The 24040-nt window shown below is 36.2% G+C and overlaps 1 protein-coding gene and 1 pseudogene across 3 annotated transcripts in view; one reads left to right on the top strand and one right to left on the bottom strand.

Annotated features, from left to right (window-relative positions):
* The window catches only part of ITCH (itchy E3 ubiquitin protein ligase), a 237554-nt gene that overhangs the window by 108574 nt on the left and 104940 nt on the right, over positions 1 to 24040 (top strand). The gene's annotated exons all lie outside the window — the stretch shown is intronic.
* LOC143678170 (protein Abitram pseudogene) lies at positions 21941 to 22969 on the bottom strand (annotated as a pseudogene).

Genomic DNA, 24040 nt, shown 5'->3' with positions numbered 1-24040 from the left:
CTTTGCAAATACTTTTCCACTCACTGATCAAATCACTCTGGGATTCATCAGGGCATCACTCTGGACAAACCAACAAAATCTCATGTCCTACCTGAGATTCCAAGTACTTATGGTGTTCAGTCATGCTGTCTAGTTATATTAGGAAATGCACTAGTCAAAATATAAATTTTGTACCAAATAAAAATTTTTGCTTTAGTTTCACACATAAAGTGAAATTTTAAAATATTAATTACCATCTATTTTCAGCACCCTGCAGTAATGACATTCCTTTGTTCTTCCTCATGCAAAAACATTTTTTAAATTTGAACATTTAGTCACTATTGTTATACACTCTAGGCATTCCTAGATTATACCATCTCAATCTTTAATTCTATCTTTCTTTATGATTTCATTTATGCCTCCAGCCCTCCTCCCTCTATCATTCTCAAATGCAGCTTCATTCAGTGTTTTAACATAATTGTATTACAGTTAGGTAATATTGTGCTGACCATTTCTGAGTTTTTTATATTCAGTCCTGTTGCACAATCTGTATTCCTTCAGTTCCAGTTACCCAATATCTTACCCTTTTTCTGTCTCCTGATGGTCTCTGTTACCAACGAAATATTCCAAGTTTATTCACTAATGTCAGTTCATATCAGTGAGACCACGCAGTATTTGTCCTTTTGTTTTTGACTAATCTCACTCAGCTTAATGTCCTCAAGGTCCATCCATGTTGTTACATACTTCACAACTTTATTCTGTCTTAAAACTGTATAATATTCCATCATATGTATATACCACAGTTTGTTTAGCCACTCGTCTGTTGATGGACATTTTGACTGTTTCCATCTCTTTGCAATTGTAAATAATGTTGCTATAAACATTGGTGTGCAAATGTCCATTTGTGTCTTTGCCCTATGTCCTTTGAGTAGATACCTAGCAATGGTATTGCTGGGTCATATGGCAATTCTATATTCAGCTTTTTGAGGAACCGCCAAACTGCCTTCCACAGCGGTTGCACCATTTGACATTCCCACCAATGGTGAATCATTGTGTCTCATTCTCCATATCCTCTCCAGCACCTGTCATTTTCTGGCTTGTTGATAATGGCCATTCTGGTGGATTTGAGATGATATCTCATTGTGGTTTCGATTTGCATTTCTCTAATGGCCAGGGACATTGAGCATCTCTTCATGTGCCTTTTGGCCATTTGTATTTCCTCTTCTGAGAAGTGTCTGTTCAAGTCTTCTGCCCATTTTGTAATTGGATTGGCTGTCTTTTTGTTGTTGAGTTGAACAATCTCTTTATAAATTCTGGATACTAGAACTTTATCTGCTATATCATTTCCAAATATTGTCTCCCATTGTGTAAACTGTCTTTTTACTTTCTTGATGAAGTTCTTTGATGCATGAAAGTGTTTAATTTTGAGGAGTTCCCATTTATTTATTTATTTTTTCAGTGCTCTTGCTTTGGGTGTTAGGTCTATAAAACCACCTCCAAGTATTAGATTTATAAGATATTTCCCTACATTTTCTTCTAACTGTTTTATGGTCTTAGACCTAATGTTTAGGTCTTTGATCCATTTTGAGTTAACTTTTGTATAGAGTGTGAGATATGGGTCATCTTTCATTCTTTTGCGTATGGATATCCAGTTCTCTAGGCACTATTAAAGAGACTATTCCATCCCAGGTGAGTTGGCTTGACTGCCTTATCAAAGATCAATTGTCCGTAGATGAGAGGGTCTATATCTGAACACTCTAATTGATTACATTGGTCAATATATCTATCTTTATGCCAGTACCATGCTGTTTTGACCACTGTAGCTTCATAATATGCCTTAAGGTCAGGCAGTGTGAGACCTCCAACTACATTTTTTTTTCTCAGGACATTTTTTGCAATTCGGGGCACCCTGCCCTTCCAGATAAATTTGGATATTGGTTTTTCTATTTCTGAAAAGTAAGTTTTGGGGGTTTTAATTGGTATTGCATTGAATCTGTAAATCAATTTAGGTAGAATTGACATCTTAACTGTATTTAGTCTTTCAATCCATGAACATGGTATGCCCTTCCATCTATTTAGGTCTTCTGTGATTTCTTTTAACAATTTCTTGTAGTTTTCTTTGTATAGGTCTTTTGTCTCTTTAGTTAAATTTATTCCTAAATATTTTATTCTTTTGGTTGCAATTGTAAATGGAATTCGTTTCTTGATTTCCCCCTCAGATTATTCATTACTAGTGTACAGAAACAGTACAGATTTTTGAGTGTTGATCTTGTAACCTTCCACTTTGCTGTACTTGCTTGTTAGCTCTAGTAGTTTTGCTGTGGATTTTTCAGGGTTTTCGACATACAGTATCATATCGTCTACAAACGGTGAGAGTTTTACTTCTTCCTTTCCAATTTTGATGCCTTGTATTTCTTTTTCTTGTCTAATTGCTCTGGCTAGAACTTTCAATGCAGTGATGAATAACAGTGGTGATAGTGGACATCCTTGTCTTGTTCCTGATCTTAGGGGTAAAGATTTCAGTTTTTCCTCATTGAGTATGATATTAGCTGAGGGTTTTTCGTATATTCCCTTTATCATTTTAAGGAAGTTCCCCTTCTGTTCATAGCCTTTGAATTGTTTTCAACAGGAAAGGATGTTGAATTTGTCAAATGCCTTTTCTGCATCAATTGAGATGATCATGCAGTTTTTCTGCTTTGATTTGTTGATATGGTGTATTACATTAATTGATTTTCTTATGTTGAACCATTCTTACATACCTGGGATGAATCCTACTTGGTCATGATATATAATTCTTTTAATGTGTTGTTGGATTTGATTTGCTAGAATTTTGTTGAGGATTTTTGCATCTATATTCATTAGAGAGATTGGTCTGTAGTTTTCTTTTTTTGTAATGTCTTTGCCTGGTTTTGGTATGAGGGTGATGTTGGCTTCATAGAATGAATTAGGTAGCTTTCCCTCCTCTTCAGTTTTTTTGAAGCGTTTGAGCAGGATTGGTAGTAATTTTTTCTGGAAGAATGTTTGTTAGAATTCAAATGTGAAGCTGTCTGGTCCTGGACTTTTCTTTTTGGGAACCTTCTTAATGACTGATTCAATTTCTTTACTTGTGATTGGTTTGTTGAGGTCATCTATTTCTTCTCAAAGTTGGTTGTTCATGCCTTTCTAGGAAGTTGTCCATTTCATCTACATTGTTGTATTTATTAGCATAAAGTTGTTCATAGTGTCCTCTTGTTACTTTATTTCTGTGGGGTCAGTGGTTATGTCTCCTCTTCCATTTCTGATCTTATTTATTTGCATCTTCTCTCTTCTTTTTGTCAGTCTTGCTAAGGGCCTATCAATCTTACTGATTTTCTCATAGAACCAGCTTCTGGTTTTATTGATTTTCTCAATTGTTTTCATGTTCTCAATTTCATTTATTTATGCTCTAATCTTTGCTATTTCTTTCCTTTTGTTTCTTTGGGGTTTGTTTGCTCTTCTTTCTCTAGTTCTTCCAAGTAGACAGTTAATTCCTGAATTTTTGCCCTTTCTTCTTTTTTGATTTAGGCATTTAGGGCAATAAATTTCCCCCTTAGCACTGCCTTTGCTGCATCCCGTATGTTTTGATATGTTGTGTTTTCATTTTCATTCGCCTCAAGATATTTACTGATTTGTCTTGTAGTTTCTTCCTTGACCCACTGGTTGTTTAAGAGTGTGTTGTTGCGCCTCCACATATTTGTGAGTTTTCAGGCATTCTGCCTGTTATTGATTTCCAACTTCATTCCTTTATGATCTGAGAATGTGTTTTGTATGATTTCAATCTTTAAAAATTTATTGAGACTTGCTTTGTGACCCAGCATATGATGTATCCTCGAGAATGATCCATGAGCACTTGTGAAAAAGGTGAATCCTACTGTTGTGGGGTGTAATGTTCTATAAATATCTGTTAAGTCTAGCTCAAAATTCTCTTGTTTCTTTATTGATGCTCTGTCTATATTTTCTGTCCGTTGATGAGAATGGGGAATTGAAATCTCCAACAATTATGGTAGAAATATGAACAAATATGTTCAGTATTTTCAGTGTTTGCCACGTATGTTTTGGAGCATTCTGGTTCAGTGCATAAATATTTATGATTGTTATGTCTTTATGCTGAATTGTTCCTTTTATTAGTGCATAGTATCCTTCTTTGTCTCTTTTAACTGTTTTACATTTGAAGTCTAATTCGTTTGATATTAGTATAGCTACTCCTGCTCTTTTCTGATTGTTATTTGGGTGAAATATCTTTTCCCAACCTTTCACTTTCAACCTGTGTTTATCTTTGGGTGAAGGATGTGTTTCCTGTAGACAGCATATAGATGGGTCCTGTTTTTTTAACCCATTCTGCAAGTCTATGTCTTTTGATTGGGGAGTTTAATCCATTAACATTTTTTTTTTTTTTTTTTTTTAAAGGAAAGACAGAGAAGGAAGGAAGGATAGAAGGAAGGAAGGAAGGAAGAAAGGGAAACATTTTTAAACATTTTCTTGTTTTTATTGTATTCTGTTTCTCCGTTTTTGTTACATGGGCTGGGGCCGGGAATCGAACCGAGGTCCTCCGGCATAGCAGGCAAGCACTTTGCCCGCTGAGCCACCGCGGCCCGCCCAAATCCATTAACATTTAATGTTATTACTGTACGGGTAGTACTTTCTTCTACCAGTTTGCCTTTTGGATTTATATGTCATATCTAATTTTCCTTCTTTTTACCTTTACTCATAGTCTTCCTTACTACACTCTTCTCCATACCTCTCTCTTCTGTTTTTTCATATCTGTCTGTAGTACTCCCTTTAGTATTTCTTGCAGAGCTGGTCTCTTGGTCACAAATTCTCTCAGTGATTTTTTGTCTGAAAATGTTTTAATTTCTCCCTTTTTTTAAAAAATTTTTTTTATTAATTAAAAAAAAATTACGGGAGATAAACACAAGCATTCCCAATACATGATCATTCTATTCTACATGTATAATCAGTAATTCACAAAATCATCACATAGTTGCATATTCATCATCATGATCATTTCTTAGAACATTTGCACCAATTCAGAAAAAGAAACAAAAAGACAACAGAAAAATAAAACGAAAACAGAAAAAAAAAACCATACACACCATACCCCTTTCTCCTCCCTTTCATTGTTCACTAGCATTTCAAACTAAATTTATTTTAACATTTGTTCCCCCTATTATTTATTTTTATTCCATATGTTCTATTCATCTGTTGACAAGGTAGATAAAAGGAGCATAAGACACAAGGTTTTCACATTCAAGCTACACCATTATACAATCATCATCAAGGAACATGGCTACTGGAACACAGCTCTACATTTTCAGGAAGTTCCTTCCAGCCTCTCCATTTCCTCTTGGATAACAAGGTGATATCTACTTAATGCATAAGAATAGCCTCCAGGATAACCTCTCGACTCTGTTTGGAATCTCTCAGCCATTGACACTTTGTATCATTTCACTCTTCACCCTTTTGGTCCAGAGGATTTTCTCAATCCCTTGATGCTGAGTCTCAGCTCATTCTAGGGTTGTTCTTAATCCCTTGATTCTGAGTCCCAGCTCATTCTCAGATTTCTGTCCACGTTGCCAAGAAGGTCCACACCCTTGGGAGTCATGTCCCATGTAAATGGGGGAGGGTGGTAAGTTTGCTTGTTGTGTTGGCTGGAGAGAGAGGCCACATCTGAGCAACAAAAAAGGTTCTCTTGGGGATGACTCTGAGGCCTAATTTTAAGTAGACTTGACCTATCCTTTGTGGGGTTAAGTTTCATATGAAAAAACCCCAAGACTGGGGGCTCAGCCTATAGCATTGGTTGTCCACACTGCTTGTGAGAATATCAAGAATTCAACTTGGGGAAGTTGAATTTTCCCCCATTCTCACCATTCCCCAAAGGGGACTTTACAAATACTTTTCCACTCAATTATCAAATCACTCTGGGATTCATCGGGGCATCACTCTGGACTAACTAACCAAATCTCATGTCTTACCCAAGGTTCCATGTACTTATGTTATTCAACCAAGCTATCTACATAGGTTATATTAGGAAATGCACTAGTAAAATTTAAATTTTGTACCAAATAAACATTTTTTTGCTTTAGTCTCACACGTAAGTTGAAATTTTAAAATATTAATTACCATGTATTTTCAGCACCTTGCAGTAATGATATTCCTTTGTTCTTCCTCATGCAAAAACATTTTTTAAATTTGAACATTTAGTCACTGTCATTATACAGTCTAGGTAGTCCTAGATTATACCATCTCAATCTTTGTCATCTGTCTTTCTTCCTGATTTCATTTGTGCCCCCAGCCCTCCTCCCTCTGCCATTTTCACATTCAGCTTCATTCAGCGTTTTAACCTAATTTTATTACACGTAGGTAGTATTGTGCTGTCTATTTCTGAGTTTTTATATTCAGTGCTGTTGTACATTCTGTATCCCTTCAGCTTCAATTACCCAATGTCTTATCCTATTTCTATCTCCTGATGGTCTCTGTTACCAGTGACATTCTCCAAGTTTATTCACTAATGTCAGTTCATATCAGTGAGACCATGCAGTATTTGTCCTTTTGTTTCTGGCTAATCTCACTCAGATTAATATCCTTAAGGTCCATCCATGTTGTTAAATACTTCATAACTGTATTCTGTCTTACAGCTGTATAATATTCCATCATATGTATATACTGCAGTTTGTTTAGCCACCTGTCTGTTGATGGACATTTTGACTGTTTCCATCTCTTGGTAATTGTAAATAATGCTGCTATAAGCATTGGTGTGCAAATGTCCGTTTGTATCCTTGCCCTCATGTCCTTTGAGTAGGGACAGGATATAGATGGGTCCCTTTCCCTAATCCATTCTGCCAGTCCATGTCCCCCGATTGGGAAGCTTAATCCATCCATATCAGTGTTCTTACTCCCCAGGCAGTACCCTCCTCTACCATGTTGCCTTTTTGCTTTTATATGTCCTTTTAATTTTCCTTCTTTTTACCTTTACTCATGGTCTTCCTTTCTACACTCCTCTCCATACCTCTCTCTTCTGCATTCGTATCTGTATCCAGTGCTCCCTTGAGTATTTCTTGCAGAGCCGGTCTCTTGGTCACAAATTCTCTCTGTGTTTTTTTGTCTGAAAATATTTTAATTTCTCCCTCATTTTTGAAGGACAATTCTGCTGGATATAGAATTCTTGGTTGGCAGTTTTTCTGTTTTAGTAATTTAAGTATATCATCCCACTTTCTTCTCGCTTCCATGATTTCTGCTGAGAAATCTACGCAATAGTCTTATTGGGTTTCCCTTGTATGTGGTGGATTCCTTTTCTCTTGCTGCTTTCAAGATTCTCTCTTTCTCTTAGACCTCTGCCATTGTGATTAGTAAGTGTCTTGGAGTACATCTATTTAGACCTATTCTCTTTGGTGTACATTGCACTTCTTGTATCTAATTTTAAGTCTTTCATAAGAGTTGGGAAGTTTTCAGTGATAATTTCCTCTGTTCGTTTTTCTCCTCCTTTTCCCTTCTCTTCTCCTTCTGGGACACCCACATGTATATTCATGCACTTCATATTGTCTTTCAATTCCCTGAGTCCCTGCTTATATTTTTCCATGTTTTTCCCTATATTTTCTTTTTCTTGTCGGATTTCAGATGTTCCATCCTCCAGTTCACTAATTCTGTCTTCTGCCTCTCGAAATCTACCAATGTAGGTTTCCATTGTTTTTTTTATCTCTTCTGCTGTGCCTTTCATTTCCATATGTTCTGTGATTTGTTTTTTAGACTTTCCATTTCTTCTTTTTGTTCATTCCTTGCCTTCTTCACATTCTCCCTCAATTCATTGATTTGGTTTTTGATAAGGTTTTCCATGTCTGTTAGTATATTCTGAATTAATTGTTCCAGCTCCTGTATCTCATTTGAATTGTTGTTTTGTTCCTTTGATTGGGCCATATCTTCGATTTTCCTGGTGTGATTTGTTATTTTTTTGCTGGCGTCTAGGCATTTAATTACCTTAACTAGTTTATTCTGGAGATTGCTTTCACTTCTTTTACCTAGGGTTTTCTTGCTGGATGAATTTGTTGTCTATCTGTTCTTTTGACATTCAGTTCAGCCTTTTCTGGACCTCTAGCTTAGGTTTTATTTAACAGAGGAGAATTTTTCAGTTATTGTTTTCTTGTTTCTTGCCCTGCGTATATGGTGCCTTTTTTCCCCCCACCCTTAGGAGGGTCTACGTAGGTCTTATAGACCCCAGCTGGATTTTCTCAGGTCAAACTGGCCTCCTATCAGAAGGAAAGAGTCACCTGCATCGGTTTTCCCTGAGCATGAGACCCAGCAGGTTGAAAGACTTTCCTATGCCGTTCTGGACTCTGTGTTTCTTATCCTGTGCAGGATGTGGCACTTGTCTGCCTGCAGGTCCCACTAGCATAAGATAATGGGGAACCTTTAACTTTAGCAGATTCTCCCTGCTGGGACCACGGTGGAGACAGAGGAGAGGTTGTAGGCTGGCTTTAATGACTTCCAATTTCCAAGCCCTGGTGCCTGAGTTCCTTAAGGGAGGGATTCCACCTGAGTTGGGCTTCACCCCTCCCCTGGGGAAGGCACAGGGTTCCAGACAAGCCCTCAAAGAAGCTTGTTTCTTCAGCCTGGGGCAGTTGCAGCCTGATAAGTCCGGCCCCTGAATCCAGAGGCAGTCAAGACTTTGTAGAAACACAGCCATGAAAACCTGTTTCCTTTTTCTTTTTTTTCCTTCAGCCCTGCCCCCTTGGTGCCAGGGCAAAAATGAGCGACGTCTGCTTTGACCAAGTTCACCTGAGCTGGGAGCCTATTTTTAGTAGTCAGAATTTGTTAATTAATGCCACAATTGCTGTTTGGTTGGGCTCAGCCCCTGCTGCTGTTAAAGTCTCTTTCCTTTCCCTCTGGGAAGCAGCCTGTGGGGGAGGGGTGGCCACCGTTGCTTGGGAAACTCATGGTACTGGGGGTGCTCGCAGCCGGTCCTCCTAGTCCAGACTGGTATGCTGTGTGTCCGGTCACTGATGTGGCCCCAGGAGCTGTTCTGTACTGTTTCTGGTTATTTAGTAGTTGTTCTGGAGGACGAACTAAAACGCACACTTTGCTAAGCCTCCATCTTGGCCCTTATCCACCTTCAGTTTTTAAGGATGACTTTGGCTGGATTCAGAATTCTTGACTGGAAGCCTTTCCTTTCTCATTCAGGATCTTAAATATATCCTACCACTGCCTTTTCACCTACTGTTTTGTGGTCCAAACTCAGTCTTAAGTGCTTTCCCTTGTATGTAATAGATTTCTTTTCTCATGCTTTTTTCCGGACTTTCTGCTTCTTTTCAACAGTTGACAGTCTGATTAGTATGTCTTGGAGTAGGCCTATTTGGATATATTCAATTTGACCTCACTGATTTGCATATTTAGTTCTTTTATAAGGTTTGGGAAGTTTCTCCCGATTGTATCTTCAACTAACCTTCCCAGCTCTTTACTCTTCTTTTCTCCTTCTGGGACACCAGTGATTCTTATATTTGCGTGGCTTTTGTTGTCCATCATTTCCCTGAGATCCAGTACCATGTTTTCCATCTTTCTTGCCATTTATTCTTTCATGTGCTCTAGTTCCATTGTTCTGTCTTCTAGCTCACTATGTATATATGTAAAACTAATAGAAATTGTGCTTATTTGTTTCCTTGGAAACATTTCCCTCTCAGCACACCCTTTGCTACATTCTATAAGTTCTTGTATGTTGTATTATCCTTTTCGTTCTTCTCCAGATAGATATTGTTTCTTTGGCAATATTTTCTTTGATCTACTCGTTCTTTAAGAGTGTTATTTAATCTCCATATATTTGTGAAAGTTCTGGTTTTTTGGTGGTTATTGATTTAGCATCACTCTGTTGTTGTCAAAGAAAGTACTTTGAATAATTTCAGTGTTTTTAAATTTATAAAGACTTGTTTTGTGCCTCAGCATATGATCTATCCTGGAGAATGTTCCAGGAGCACTAGAGAAAAATATGTATCCTGCTGTTTGGGGATGTAATGACCTATATATGTCTGTTAGGTCCAGTTCATTTATCAAATTTTTTAAGTTCTCTGTTTCTTTGTTGTTCCTCTGTCTAGTTGTTATGTCAATGGAGGAGAGTGATATATTGCGGTCTCCTACTATTGTTGGTGAAATGTCTGTTGCTCCCTTCAGTTTTGCCAATGTTTGTCACATGTACTTTGCAGCTCCTTGATTAGACATTCATGATTGTTATTTCTTCTTCGTTAATTGTCCCTTTAACTCAGATATAGTGTCCTTCTTTGTCTCTTCTGATATCTTTACATTAAAATCTATTTTGTCTGATATTAGTATAGCTACTCCTGCTTTCTTTTTGTTAAAAACTTGCATTGAACATCTTTTTCCATTGTTTCACTTTCAGTCTATTTGTATCTTTGTGTCTAAGATGAGTCTCTTGTAATCAGCATATAGCTGGATTATAAATCCTTTCTGCCAGTCTGTGTCTTTTAATTGGTAAGTTTAGTCCATTAACATTCAAAGTTATTACTGTAAAAGCATTTCTTGAATTTACCATCTTATCCTTTGGATTTTTTTTGTCAGATCTATATGTTCTTCCCCTTCTTTCTCTTTTTATCCTTTAGGTTACCCCTACTGGTACTCTTCAATTCTATGCTCTCTTCCTGACCTTCCTCTCTTGTCTTTTTTTTTTTTTCAGTCAGCATAACTCCCTTTTAGTATATTTTGTAGAGCTGGTCTCTAGTTGATATATTCTCTCAGCCTTTGTCTTTGAAAATTTTAATCTCTCCCTATGAAGTGCTGATGACCCTCCTCAATCACTCATCCCTCGGGACTGCAGTCCTGGTCATCTTTTCTGTCCCCTCTCTAGTTGTTCCATGGCTCAGGGGAACCTAGCCTACCCTGCTCTGCCACCTTCCTGGAAGTCTGTTTTTGTTTTTTATAAAATGGAAAGCTTGCTTAATAAAAATTGAATCACCACTGGCCCTAGGAATAATGAACTGATTTATAAAGTATTTATTTTTAAGGTCAGCAATGCTAATTAATATGACACATATAATGTCACATGGCTTCTTATGTCACTGGCAGAAAATTTGTTGTCTGTAGCACTGTCTAGTTGAGTTTCGTTTAACTCCAAATCCTTACTAGCAAAACAAGCTGGAACCTATTTGTTCCTCCTTTTCCATTTCTATTGGCTCGCTTGCAGAGTTGTCTTTTCTTATAAGAACTGTTAGTAACAAAATGAGTTCATTTTAAGTAATTAGTGTGCTGGTATGTCTTACAATTTATGCTTTGTATTTTGCTAGTGTTTTGTTAAAGAGTAATAAACATTATTAGCCATTGTTAAAAGTTTCTGGTAGAACCTAAATTAGTGTCTGCAAACCTAATAAAGCCTAGTAAAGCTTGTTTCCACTGAATTCTCTTTAAATATTTCCATCACTTATTTATGTTCTAAATGCATCTTCCCTTGAAACAAAGGACAAGGACTTAGCAGATTTTAGGAGCCCCAAGACAAAGGCAGAAAACATCATTGACAAAGGTCTTTTTGTTTACTTAGAAACTGCTTTATGAAACATTTTACAATTATCAGATTCTATTATTATTCTGTTCCTACTTTGATGGAGGATTACTTACTTTCTCTTTAATTTATGACTTATTTTTAAGACGTTTTATTTTGAAATAATTTCATATTTACGGGGAAGTTGCAAAAAATACAAAACCCATATAGACTCTCTAATAGACCAGGTATCCCCATGTAGATACCCAGAGCCAGTAACATTTTGTACATTTGCCATATCATTCTATGTAATCATCAGTTCATCCATCCGTCTATCTCTTTTTTAAATATTTGAGAATAGATTATATGCATTGTTCTTCTTGAACACTAATGCTTCAATGTATATTTCTTAATAGCAAATTATCATCTTAACTACAGTTAAATTTGAGAAATTTAATATTGATCTATTTAGTCTATATTTATAGTTTTATTTTTTCATTTGTCCCAATAATGTCCATTTGGATGTTTTGTCCTTAATTATTAGATCCTATCCAGGATCAAGTTTTACATAGTTGTCATTGTCTTCTTATTCTCTCTCTTTTCTGTCAGTTGTGGAAATATACATACAACATAAACTTTCCCATTTCACCTACTCCCAAACATACAATTTAGGCAGATTAATCACATTCAGAATGTTGTGCTACCCTCACCACCATCCATAACCAGAACTTTTCCATCATCCCAAACAGATACCCTGTACCCATTAGCCATGTAACCTGTACTCTACTTTCTGTCACTATGAATTTATATATTCTAGTTATTTTATCTACGTGGAATCACACAGTTATATCTGTCACTTTGTTTCTGACTTATTTCACTAAACATGATATCTTCAAGGTACGTGTTATCACATGTATCAAAAGTTCATTCCTTTTTACACCGAATAATATTCCGTTGTATGTATATGCCGTATTTTGTTTATCCATTCCTCTGCTAATGGGCATTTTGATTGCTTCTTCCTTTTTTGTTATTGTGAAAATGCTTCTATGAACATGGTGTGCAAATACCTGTTGTTGGGGGTATATAGCTGAAAGGAGTATTCCAGGATCATGTGGTAGTTGGTAGTTCTATTTCTTACTTTTTGAAGAACCACCAAATTTTTCCACCGGAGCGCCACCATTTTACATTCCCACCAGTGTTACTAAAAGTTTCCTATTTCTCTGCTGTATTAGTTAGATTCAGTTGTCAACTTGGCCTGGTGAGCATACCTAGTCTTGCTGAGGACATAAGCCAATGGTACGTGAACCTCATCTGTTGCCAATTACATCTGCAGTCGGCTAGGAGGCGTGTCTGCTGCAATGAATGACATTTGACTTAATTGGCTGATGCTTAAATGAGAGAGCGCAATGTAGCAAAGCTAAGCAGCTCGGCATTCCTCATCTCAGCACTTGCAGCTCAGCCCAGGCCTTTGGAGATGCAGAAAGAAGTCACTCTGGGGAAAGTTGTTGGAACCCAGGGGCCTGGAGAGAAGACCAGCAGAGACCATCCTGTGCCTTCCAGATAAGAAAGAACCTCAGTGGAAAGTTAGCTGCCTTTCCTCTGAAGAACCAACAAAATAAATCCCCTTTTATTAAAAGCCGATCCGTCTCTGGTGTGTTGCATTCCGGCAGCTAGCCAACTAGAACATCTGTATTCTTGGTAGTGCGTGTTAGTTTGTCTTGTTTTGGTAATAGTCAGTCTAGTGGGTGTGAAGTGCTAGCTCCTTGTGCTTTTGATTCACATCTCCCTAATGCCCACTGATGTTGATTTTTTTTTCTTTTTAATATTTTTACTGAGAAATCTTCACACACATACAGTCTATACATTCTGTATAATCAGTGGCTCACAATATCATCACATAGTTGCATATTCATCACCATGATAATTTTTAGAACATTTGCATCTCCCCAGAAAAAGAAATGAAAAGATAAAAGAAAAAAATCATATACCCCATACCCATTATGCCTCCTTGTAGTATCACAGTCTACCCCAATTTTTTTTACCTCCTTATTCTCCACTATTATTTATTTATTTTTATCTTTATGTTTTTACTCATCTGTCCACACCCTGGATAGAAGGAACATTAGGCACAAGGTTTTCACAATCATGTGGTCACATTGTACAAGTTTTATGGTTATGTAGTTGTTTTCAGGAATCAAGAGTGCAGCATAGCTCAGCAGTATTAGGTACTTCCCTCCAGCCATTCCAAGGAACCATAAACTAAAAGGGATATCTGCATAATGCCTATGAATACCCTCCAGGATAGAGGTGAACTCTGAAATCTCTCAGTCACTGAAATTTGTCTCATTTCTCTCTTCCCCCTTTTAGTCATGAAAACTGTCTCAATCTTATCATGCTGGGTCTGAGCTTATGCTAGGTCTGCGCTCATCCTGGGAGTCATGAACCACATGGGGGGGGTGGCAGTGAGTTTACCTGCTGAGTTAGCTTAGAGAGACTGCATCTGAGCAACAAAAGAGGTTCTCTGGGTGTGACTTTTAGGCATAATTATAAATATTCTTAGCTTCTTTACAGGGAAGAAGTTACATAAGGGCGAATCCCAAGATTGAGGGCTCAGCCTATTAAATTGGTTGTCCCCACTGCATGTGAGAATATCAAGATTCTCTATAATGTGGAAATTGAATATTTCTTCCTTTCTCCCTGGTTCCCAAGGGTCTTTGAAAAAACTTCTTTTTATTCTTTGCCTAAATTACTCTGTGATATATTGGGGCATCACACTGATCTGTACGAACCAACAAAATCTCGTGCCCTATTCAAGATTACATGTAATTATGGTATTTGAACAAATTGACCATGCAAATTAAATTACGTAATGCATTACCCGAAATGTAAGTTTCTCACCAAATAAACATCTCTCCATTTGGTCTCACCCAGAAGTGAAAGTTTTAAATTATGGATTATTAAGTTTTAATAATTAAGATTAAGTTTTAACTTAATTATTAAGTTTTAAATTATTTACCCTATGTTCTGACTTACCATTGTCCTATCCAATCAACTTCGTTCATTTCTCTAGTCAAAGTTTGATCACTTTTCCATCTTTTTTTTTTTTAACAATTTCTGTATGGGATAATGGTGACTTGCATAACTTCTGTGCTCTAACTCAGAGTGTCAGGTGTCACATAATTACCAACAGTTTCTGGGAATGATGAGGTTATATACAAACAGCTTAGTATCTCAGAATTTAGAAATAAGAATTGTAGCTCCTGAATATATGTGACTGCTGTAAGGGCTTACAATCTAGGGCCCTTATAATAAACTCCATCCTGATAACCCATGCTCTTGACTTCAGTTCTCTGAGTTTGTATATTATAGAGTATGTATGAGTGAGGCCTGATAATATTTTTCTTTTTGTTTCTGACATTTCATTCAACATATTGTCCTTAAGATTCATTTACCTAGTTGCATGCCTTACAACTTCATTCCTTCTTGCAGCCCCTTGGTAATTGATTGTATGTATGCGCCAGATTTCCTCCTTCGGTTCCTCAGTGGTTGTACCTTTAGGCTTCCTCCATCCATTGCAATTAGACAACAATGTGCAAATGTCCATTTGTGTCCCCACTCTCAGTTTCTCCAGGTATATACCTAGCAAGGGGTTTTCAGGATCACATGGCAACCCCACTCCTAGCCTCCTGTTAAACTACCACACTGTCCTCCATAAGGGTTGCACCTCTCAGCTTCCCTACTAACAGTGAATAGGACATTTTTTTCTCCACATTTTCTCTAGTATTTGTTTCTCTCTGTTCATTTTTAAATACTTTTATTCTCACATCATGCAATCCAACCTAAGTGCCTTCATCACCGTAATCTATTTGAAGACATTTCCTTTTCTTCCACAAAGAATCCATATCCCTCCCCCATATCCTGCACTTGTTGACATTTAGTTTTGGCATAATATCTTTGCTACTTCAGTGAAAGCATATTATAATGTTATTGTTGACTATAAGCCCTAGCTTGCATTGATTATAGTTTTTCCTGTATACATACTGGGGGCATGTATGATATCAGAAGGAATGATAGAGGATAAAGACTGAGATGGTATAATTCAGAAATACCTAGAGTTGACAGTGATGTTTTTCATGAAGGGAGAACAAATGAATGTCAACATTGCAGCATGTTGAAAATATTTACCTTTTTGTGTGATTTTTGACTGTGTATCTTCTTTGGAGAAATGTCTACTTAAGTCCTTCACCCTTCTTTTGTTGTTTTCCTTATCCATTTTTAATTAGGTGATCCTTTTGTTGTTGGGTTGGAGGAGTTCTTTGTATATTCTGAATATTAAACCCTTACCAGATAATTTCCTAATATTTTTTCCTATTCTGTTGGTTTTCTTTTGATTTACGTGATAATGTCTGTAGATGCACAAAAGTTAATTTTGATGAAATCCAATTTATATTCTGTTCTTTTATTACTTGTGATTTTGGTGTAGAGTCTTAAGAATCCACTGCCTAATACAAGGTCCTGAAGATGGTTTCCTATATTTTCAAATATAATTCTTAAATTTAGGTCATTGTTCTATTTTGAGTCCATTTTTGTATATGGTATGAAATGCATGAGTTTTTTTTAATAGTCAAATTTCAAGATAGGTCTGTGTGTCTCCCAAATTGATTCTGTGAGATTTAGTAAGGGTGGGGAGAAATTTTTGAAATAGTAATAATGTTTCAGAGTTGATGGTTCCATTTTAATTAACTACTGTTCAAAGGAGTAAGAAAAGTTATGTTTCTCTAAGTTCAAGATCTGACAGATAAAATACAAGTTAAATTAGATTGATTATTGCCTTAAATCTCAGTATTTATAGCTTCCTGAATGCTTTTTCCCTAGAAGTTGACGTTATTATAATGCGAAATATTTAATTATTAACAAAAGTAAGACATGTCAGTCTCAGTCTTTCAGAATAGAATCTAGACTGCATCGAGGCATACCTTGTTTTATTGTGCTTCACTATATTGTGCTTCACAGATACTGCATTTTTACAAATTGTTGGTTTGTGGCAATTCTGTAGGCACCATTTTTCCCATAATGTGTTCACTTCATGTTTCTGTGTCACATTTTAATTAAGGTATTTACACCTTTTTTAGACATAATGGTATTGCATACTTAATAGACTGCAATATAGTGTAAATGTAATTTTTATTTTGCACTGGGAAACCAAAAAATTTGTGTGGCTTGCTTTATTACAATATTCACTTTATTGCATTGGTCTGAAACCGAACCCTCAATCTCTCTAAGGTATGCTTGTAAATGCTTACTACTTTACTGTTTATTTCCTGTAGAATTGACCATTTCTGTCACCAGTTTTCTTCTCAATTAGAGTAGTTGACATGAGAATTTAACTTGGTTCTTTAGAAGTGTTTAACTGGGAATTGTAATAATTTAGAATTGGAGTAGTCACATGCAGTAGCTCCCATTCGTTAAATGTTTACCATGTCAGGCACTGTGCTTGGTGTGTTTATATATATTCTCATTTAACCATGTATTTTGGTTTCCTTAAACTGCTGGAGTGTAATATGCATAAATGGATTGGCTTTTATATAGGGGATTTATTAAGTTACAAGTTTAAGTTCCAGTGGCATAAAAATGTCCAAACTTGTAGAAGGGAATGATTTCTAAATATTGTGTTAATTTCTTTTTTTTTTCTTTAATTAATTAAAAAAAAAACAAAAAACAAAAACTAAGACATCCTAAGAAAGATACTTTGACTCAGGAAAAGCCAGTGGTGTCCAGAACACCTCTGTCAGCTGGGAAGGCACTATGACATGGCTGGCATCTGCTGATCCTTTGGCTTCTAGTTTCAAACAGCTTCCCCAGAGTTTTCTTTCTGCATCTCTACACATCTGTATCTGTGTCAGCTCTGAAGCTTTTTCCAAAAGGTTTACCTTTAAAGGACTCCAGTATGCAGATTAAGACCTACTTTGAATGGGCAGAGACAGATCTCTGGGGAAACCAGCTATTCCACCCATAATTTTGTGGGTCACATCTCCATGGAAATAATTTAATCGAAAGGATCCCACCCAAACAATAAGTCTGCTCCCACAAGATTGTATTAGGAAAAAGAACATGTCTTTTCTGTGGTGTATAACAGTTTCAAACCAGCGTGCCATCATAGCTCTTTGTAAGGCATCACCTGCGTTTTGCAGATAAAGAAAGTAAGACTCAGACAGTTTAAATATTCCTAATACCAAATTTAAATATAAGTATTTGTTGACATTACCTTTTCTTTCCAATGTATTTTTGGTGTCTGACTTAAAAACCTAGAGACTTTAAATCAAATCATGAATGATTGTAAGCAGACAAAACCCACTTTAGCTCATAAGCATGTTTATGTACTGTTTTGTCCTTTGATTCCGTTTCTGTAACTTTGTAAGCCAGAGGTGAAAATTAGAATTTCACACTAAAATAGAATTTTCAGAGACATGAACATTGTTTGATTTGATGAAAACTGGGGGGGGGAATTCCTTTTGTATTCACACCAGTATTTTTCTGCTGTCACCAATTTTTAGGGTTATTTTCCCTGAAAAAATGTTTTACATGTTTGGTGTAAAGTTTTTTTAGAAGAACACTTAAGATAATTCTTAAAAGAAATTTGTTCTCATAGATTTAATATTCTGAGTTAACTTAAAAATAATTTTTATAAAAAGAAACCAAAAAATTAAAAAAAAAAAAGAGAGATTGAAGCCAGTCTGAATTGTATTAAAAGCTATCAAATAATAGCTTGTTATGTATTAAGATTTTTCTGATGAGACGGCATTATCTCTTTCGGTACTTACATCCTGTCTAAACAAGTTTTTCATTCATCCTTTTTTGGTGGGTAAATTTTCTATAAATAGTGGTTATATAAGTAAACCTTTTCAAGCAAAGCAAAATTTATTCAGCATGGTTTTTCCTTCCCACATAATTCTTAAGCTTTTTTAAAGCTAGAGATCTTTATTTCCCCTAATTTTAAAGGATTTTAATTTCAGAGTAGATAGACATTTTCATGTGTGTGGATACAGTTATAATCTTGCCACATAATAAATTCTAAGAAACTAGCCTAAATTTTTTGTTTTACCAAGTATTAAATGAAATTACTTGGTCTTAACTAAGTCTGGGTATCAATCAGTTATCTTATAGAGAGAAGCTTTGCTGTTATGGTATTTTTAAAAAATTCACTTAACATATAAACAGTTTTCTGTATATGCTCAGAATATGAACTAACTTATCTTCCCTAAAAAGCCAATAAAATTCCCTTTCCATGTTTTCATGCTTTTTTTTTTCTTTCCTATATGGACAGGCACTGGGAATCAAACCTGGGTCTCTGGCATGACCAACAAGAATTCTGCTACTAAGCCACCATTGTACCGCCCCACTTTTATGCTTATATCTTGTTTTTACCAGAACTAATTTAAAAATCAAAGTACTGCAGCTATTATATATGGTCACTGTTGGTTTCAACCAAGACCTGACTGTATTCTTAATTTATTTTTACAATTTACAAAGTACTTTGATTTATATTCTCATATAAGTAATGTATAATGTATAGTATGTATGTTTTAGTATATGTGAGTTTTAAAGCAGCTCACAATAAAATGAGCACCCATGAAACTACCACGCAGCTTAAAAACTAGATTAATATCATTGCATCCACCTGTGTTTTCTTACTTATCATTCTTTAGCACTCCCCTTAAGATAACCACTATTATATTTTGAATTCTATATTTATCATTAACTTGCTTTTTTTTAAAAAAAATTATCACATATGTATGTTTCCCTAAATATTCTATTAATTTTGCTTTTTCTTAAGCTTTATGAAGATATGTGTTGTGTTTTAAATTCCTCCATATTATTTTCTTGATAGCTTATTTATTTCCATTGCTGTGTGTTCTAGTTTGCTAGCTGCCAGAATGCAATATACCGAAAACGGAATGGCTTTTAAAAAGGGGAATTTAATGAGTTGCTAGTTTACAGTTCTAAGGCTGAGAAAATGTCCCAATTACAACAAGTCTATAGAAATGTCCAATCAAAGGCATCCAGGGAAAGACACCTTGGTTCAAGAAGGCCGATGAAGTTCAGGGTTTCTCTCTTAAGTGGAAGGGCACATGGCAAGCACAGTCAGAGTTTCTCTCTCATCTGGAAAGGCACATGGTGAATATGGTCAGGGTTCCTCTCTCATCTGGAAGGACACATGGCGAACACGGCGTCATCTGCTAGCTTCTTCTCTCCTGGCTTCTGGTTTCATGAAGCTCCCCAGGAGGTATTTTCCTTCTTCATCTCCAAAGGTCGCTGGCTTGTGGATGCTCTGCTTCATGGTGCTGCAGCATTCTCTGCTGTCTCCAAATCTCCCATTCTCCAAAATGTTTCCTCATTTGTAGGACTCCAGTAAATCAAGACCCACCCAAATGGGTGGAGACACGTCATCACCTAATCCAGTTTAATCACCACTCTTTTTGACTAAATCACATCACCAGGGAGATGATCTGATTACAGTATCAAAGATACAGTATTGGATAGGGATTATTTTGCCTTTATGGAATGGGATTTTGATTAAAACATGGCTTTTCTAGGGGACATACATCCTTTCAAACCAGCACACTGTATAACAATCTGTTGGGTGAAAATACCACACTTTGTCTATTTTGATGTCAAAGAACATTTCGCTTGATTCTAGTTTTTGCCATTGTGATATTAGTAATCCAGGCTCAAAGAACTCTGTAGGATATATTCTTGGGATTATAAGTGCTGGGGTTATAATTGTACATGCATTTTTAGCTTTATTGTATTTTTCACTTCTTCAGTTATGCCTTTTAAATAAAAACATTTTTTATTGTAAAATATATATATACAAAAAAGCAATACATTTCAAAGTACTTTGTAAAAAGTGGTTATAGAACAAATTTTGGAGTTTGGTATAGGTCAAAGTTCCACAATTTTAGGTTTTTCTTTCTAACTGCTCCAAGACACTGGGGACTAAAAGAAATATCAATATAGTATATTCAGCAGTCATATGCATTTGTTAAAACCTATTTTTTTTTTGTTATAACTCCTTCCCCTTTGATCCTTCTCCCAAACTTTAGGGGTATTTGGGATCTGCCCTTTCTAACTTTTTCATGTTGGAAAACTGTGTTGATAATATGGGATAGAGGGATGGAACTAGTTGATGTTCTTGGAGAGGCTGGCCCCCCTGGCTTTCAGGACTTACCTGACCTAGAAACCCATTTGGAGGTTGTAGGTTTCTGGAAAGTAGTTTTAGTGCATGAAACTTGTAGAATCTTGGGTAGAACCCTAGGTGTTCTTTAGGTTTAACAGGAATGGTTTTGGTTAGGGTTTTATGCCTTCTTCTTAGCCCTTAGGGTAACCTCGTATTTCACATTTGTTTGTTGTACCCTCTTCTTGCTCTAGTTTCAGTTCACTTGTTTGCTTGTTGGTTTTTTGAGATTTCTAGGCTCCCAAGCCATAGAAACAATGTGTTAGATCACTTTGTTTAGGAACTCTAGCTGTTCTGTGCTTTGAATGGCCTTTTGATTATCTAGCTCATGCATAGAAGAGCTCTCTTAGATCTTCTTCCAAATTTTCCTTGGATAAAAGTGTGCGTTTAGAAAGCTGGTCAATTTTGCTTGAGAAAATTTGGATTAGAAATACTATTTTCTTGTATACTGTATGGTGGAGGTCACATTTCATTCTTTTTCCATGTGACTATCCTGTTTTCACAGCACCATTTGTTGAATTTTGGGGTGCGGGGGGTGCGGGGTGTATGAGAGGAAGTGCACGGGCCAGGAATTGAGCCTGGGTCTCCCACATGGCAGGTGAGAATTCTACCCTGAACCTTGCACCAGATTGGGGATACTTTTCAAGAACCAGTATATTTGTTCTTTGTGCACTAAATCCAACCGTTGTTTTCTTCCTAGACATTCGTTGTATAAATGTCCAGTTTGTCTAAGCAAGTTTTTTTTTTTTTGGCTTTGCTTTTGCTTTTTTAACTATTCTAAGGTCAGAAGCATAAATCTAATTTATGCTATAAATTTCATACTTAAGGTTTCACTTTTTTTTTTTTAATGCCAAAATATGTCTTTACTTTTGGGTTATAGGATGATGGGTAAAATACTTTTGCTTTACTTCTTAAAACTTTTCTTTGTTTTCCAAATTTTCCTCAAAGTACTTAAAAAAAATTATAGAAACATTCCTTGCTTGTCCCTTGTTAGAGAGACATGAGAGAGGAACAGAGTACATGGGAAATGGTCAGGGTTCTGGGAAGTAGAAGATGAAAAGGGAAACCACGCTTGTTACGCAAGACAAAAAGTGCAAACTAGACTAAGTGAAGGCTCACTCCCTTGAGAATGGCTGGGTATGACATATGCTTCACAGATCTGTTCTTCTTCAGTGCATTGACTGTTCAGGCCAGTTAAATATAATACTCCCACGCCACTTCTTACTCCATCTTAATCCTCATGACACAGCTGTGGTAGCATTAATGCGTTTCACCACGACTTCCTCATATTGCTTTTGTGTCAGTAACCCTTCTGTGATGCTTTTATTTTCTTCAAATTTGGGTGACACAACTGCAATATGGCCCTCAGTTGATGGCTTCTCTTGAAGAATAGATGGCTTATAGAGAATGTTTTCATTCACTTCCATCAACCGTCCTCTAACATAACTGGGATTGGTGCATTCTCTGTCTGAGCAATGCATCTTACAGAGGTGCAGGTTCTGTGAGAAACTGTGTCACTCCCACCCCCCCACCCCCGCTTAAATTTCCCAGAGACCTTGTTCTGAAGTCTCCTATTGTTAGTACTGATATAGGAAATGCTCCTAATTGTTTTCCCACTTTGAAGAACTGGATGAAATCCTGCCAATGTGATGAACGTATTTGGTTAGAATGCTGCAATGTGTAGTGGTCCTCACAGGGTTTTCCTTTGACATCAGCTTTGTACCTTGAATTAAGGATCCTTGAGCATCTGCATCATTGGCTAGGCATAGCAATCTCGGTAGTCATGGTGACCTCCAGTGGCCCCCGAAACCGCTTCCTCCCTGCAGTTCAGGGCAGACAGCATCCTTTCCATTCAGTTTTTGTTTTGTTTTGTTTCTTGGTATGCTGTATGATGGGGGTCATATTTCATTCCTTTTCCATGTGAATATCCCATTATTGCAGCACCATTTTTGAATTCTTTTTTTGTTTTGTTTTGCTTGTTTGTTTATTTTGGGAAGTACATGGTCAGGAATCAAACTGGATCTCCCTCATGGTAGGTGAGAATTCTACCACTGAACTACCCTTGAACCCCTCCAGCTCTGTTTTGAAGTGAATAAATATTGAGCCAATAGGCCCTTGTTAGACTTTTTACTAGTGAGATGTAATTTTTGAGAAACAATAATGTAACCGAGAAATTAAGATTTAAGGAATAATTATGGTTGTTGAATCATTATATAGATGTTTTTTTCTTTCTGTACCTGAAATTACTGAAACTGAACTAGTCTCATACTTACAACTATAATGATTATTCTAGCCTAGTCTCACCCTTGTTAATACTTTATTGTAATGTTTATTCTACCCTAATCTAAGTCTTGTGTATACACTATTATAAAGGTGACAACTTTATCTCCCCTTGTGTGAATTCATAAAAACCTTGAACCCCTTAAACTCTGAAGACAGATTTTTGGGCTTAAAAGACCATCTTATCTCCAGCTTCACACCTAGCAATAAACTTTTTGTCTCTTTGAAACCCCTGGTTCTCAGGAATCGGTCATTTGAGTGCAAAGGGCGAAAGATCCACCACCTTTGTCCAGTAACAATAAAAATAGCTGATGTTTTTTAAAGTGCTTATATGTAACTCAGCATCGTTTTTATGAATTATTCCACTATGTTCTGAGCTAATATTGTGATGATTTCACTGTTTAAAACATTTATATTCAAAAGATATTGTTCTTTTAATAAATGAACCTACATTGTTAAACTTGAGTTCCTGTTTCTACATTTTATAATTTTTCCTTCTTCTCTATCTGCTTTTTTGCTATTAATGTGCTTGATTCTAGCAGCTTCTCTCTTAACACTTTCATAATAAGCAACCTATGGCTGAGTCCATGAGATATTTCCCATGAGTAAAATCTGAATAAAGTGTGAACATTATGGAATTCACTTTGGCTATTTTGAAAACTATTTGTGCCTTCCTGTTAAGCTATTTTTCTGTCCCCTTTTAAAAGAGGTGTTACTTGTTTTTCAGTGTTCAGAATATATTTTATTGATCACCCTACTAGTTCTTTTTTGCAAGGTATTTGGATACAAACGATAAAGTAAAAAGAATTAAGTTTGAATTAGAATCAAACATATATATATTTCAAAAAAGCAGAGGTAGAATATGACCAATATGCCTTGAATAATTAACATTTCTTACCTAATATAAGCATATGCATAGAAGTTTGATAAAACTTCTTATTTCAACTATATAAACATTTGTCGTTTTACTTTCTAAGGTATCACCTTGGAATTTTAACTAAATTAAAGTGTGCTCTTCACTAGAATGATTTAATAAAAGGCTTTGCTTCCCTAGTAAG

Source organism: Tamandua tetradactyla, chromosome 1 (assembly GCF_023851605.1).
Source record: "Tamandua tetradactyla isolate mTamTet1 chromosome 1, mTamTet1.pri, whole genome shotgun sequence".
NCBI lineage: Eukaryota > Metazoa > Chordata > Mammalia > Pilosa > Myrmecophagidae > Tamandua > Tamandua tetradactyla.
This window is presented reverse-complemented; position numbering and strand designations above follow the sequence as displayed.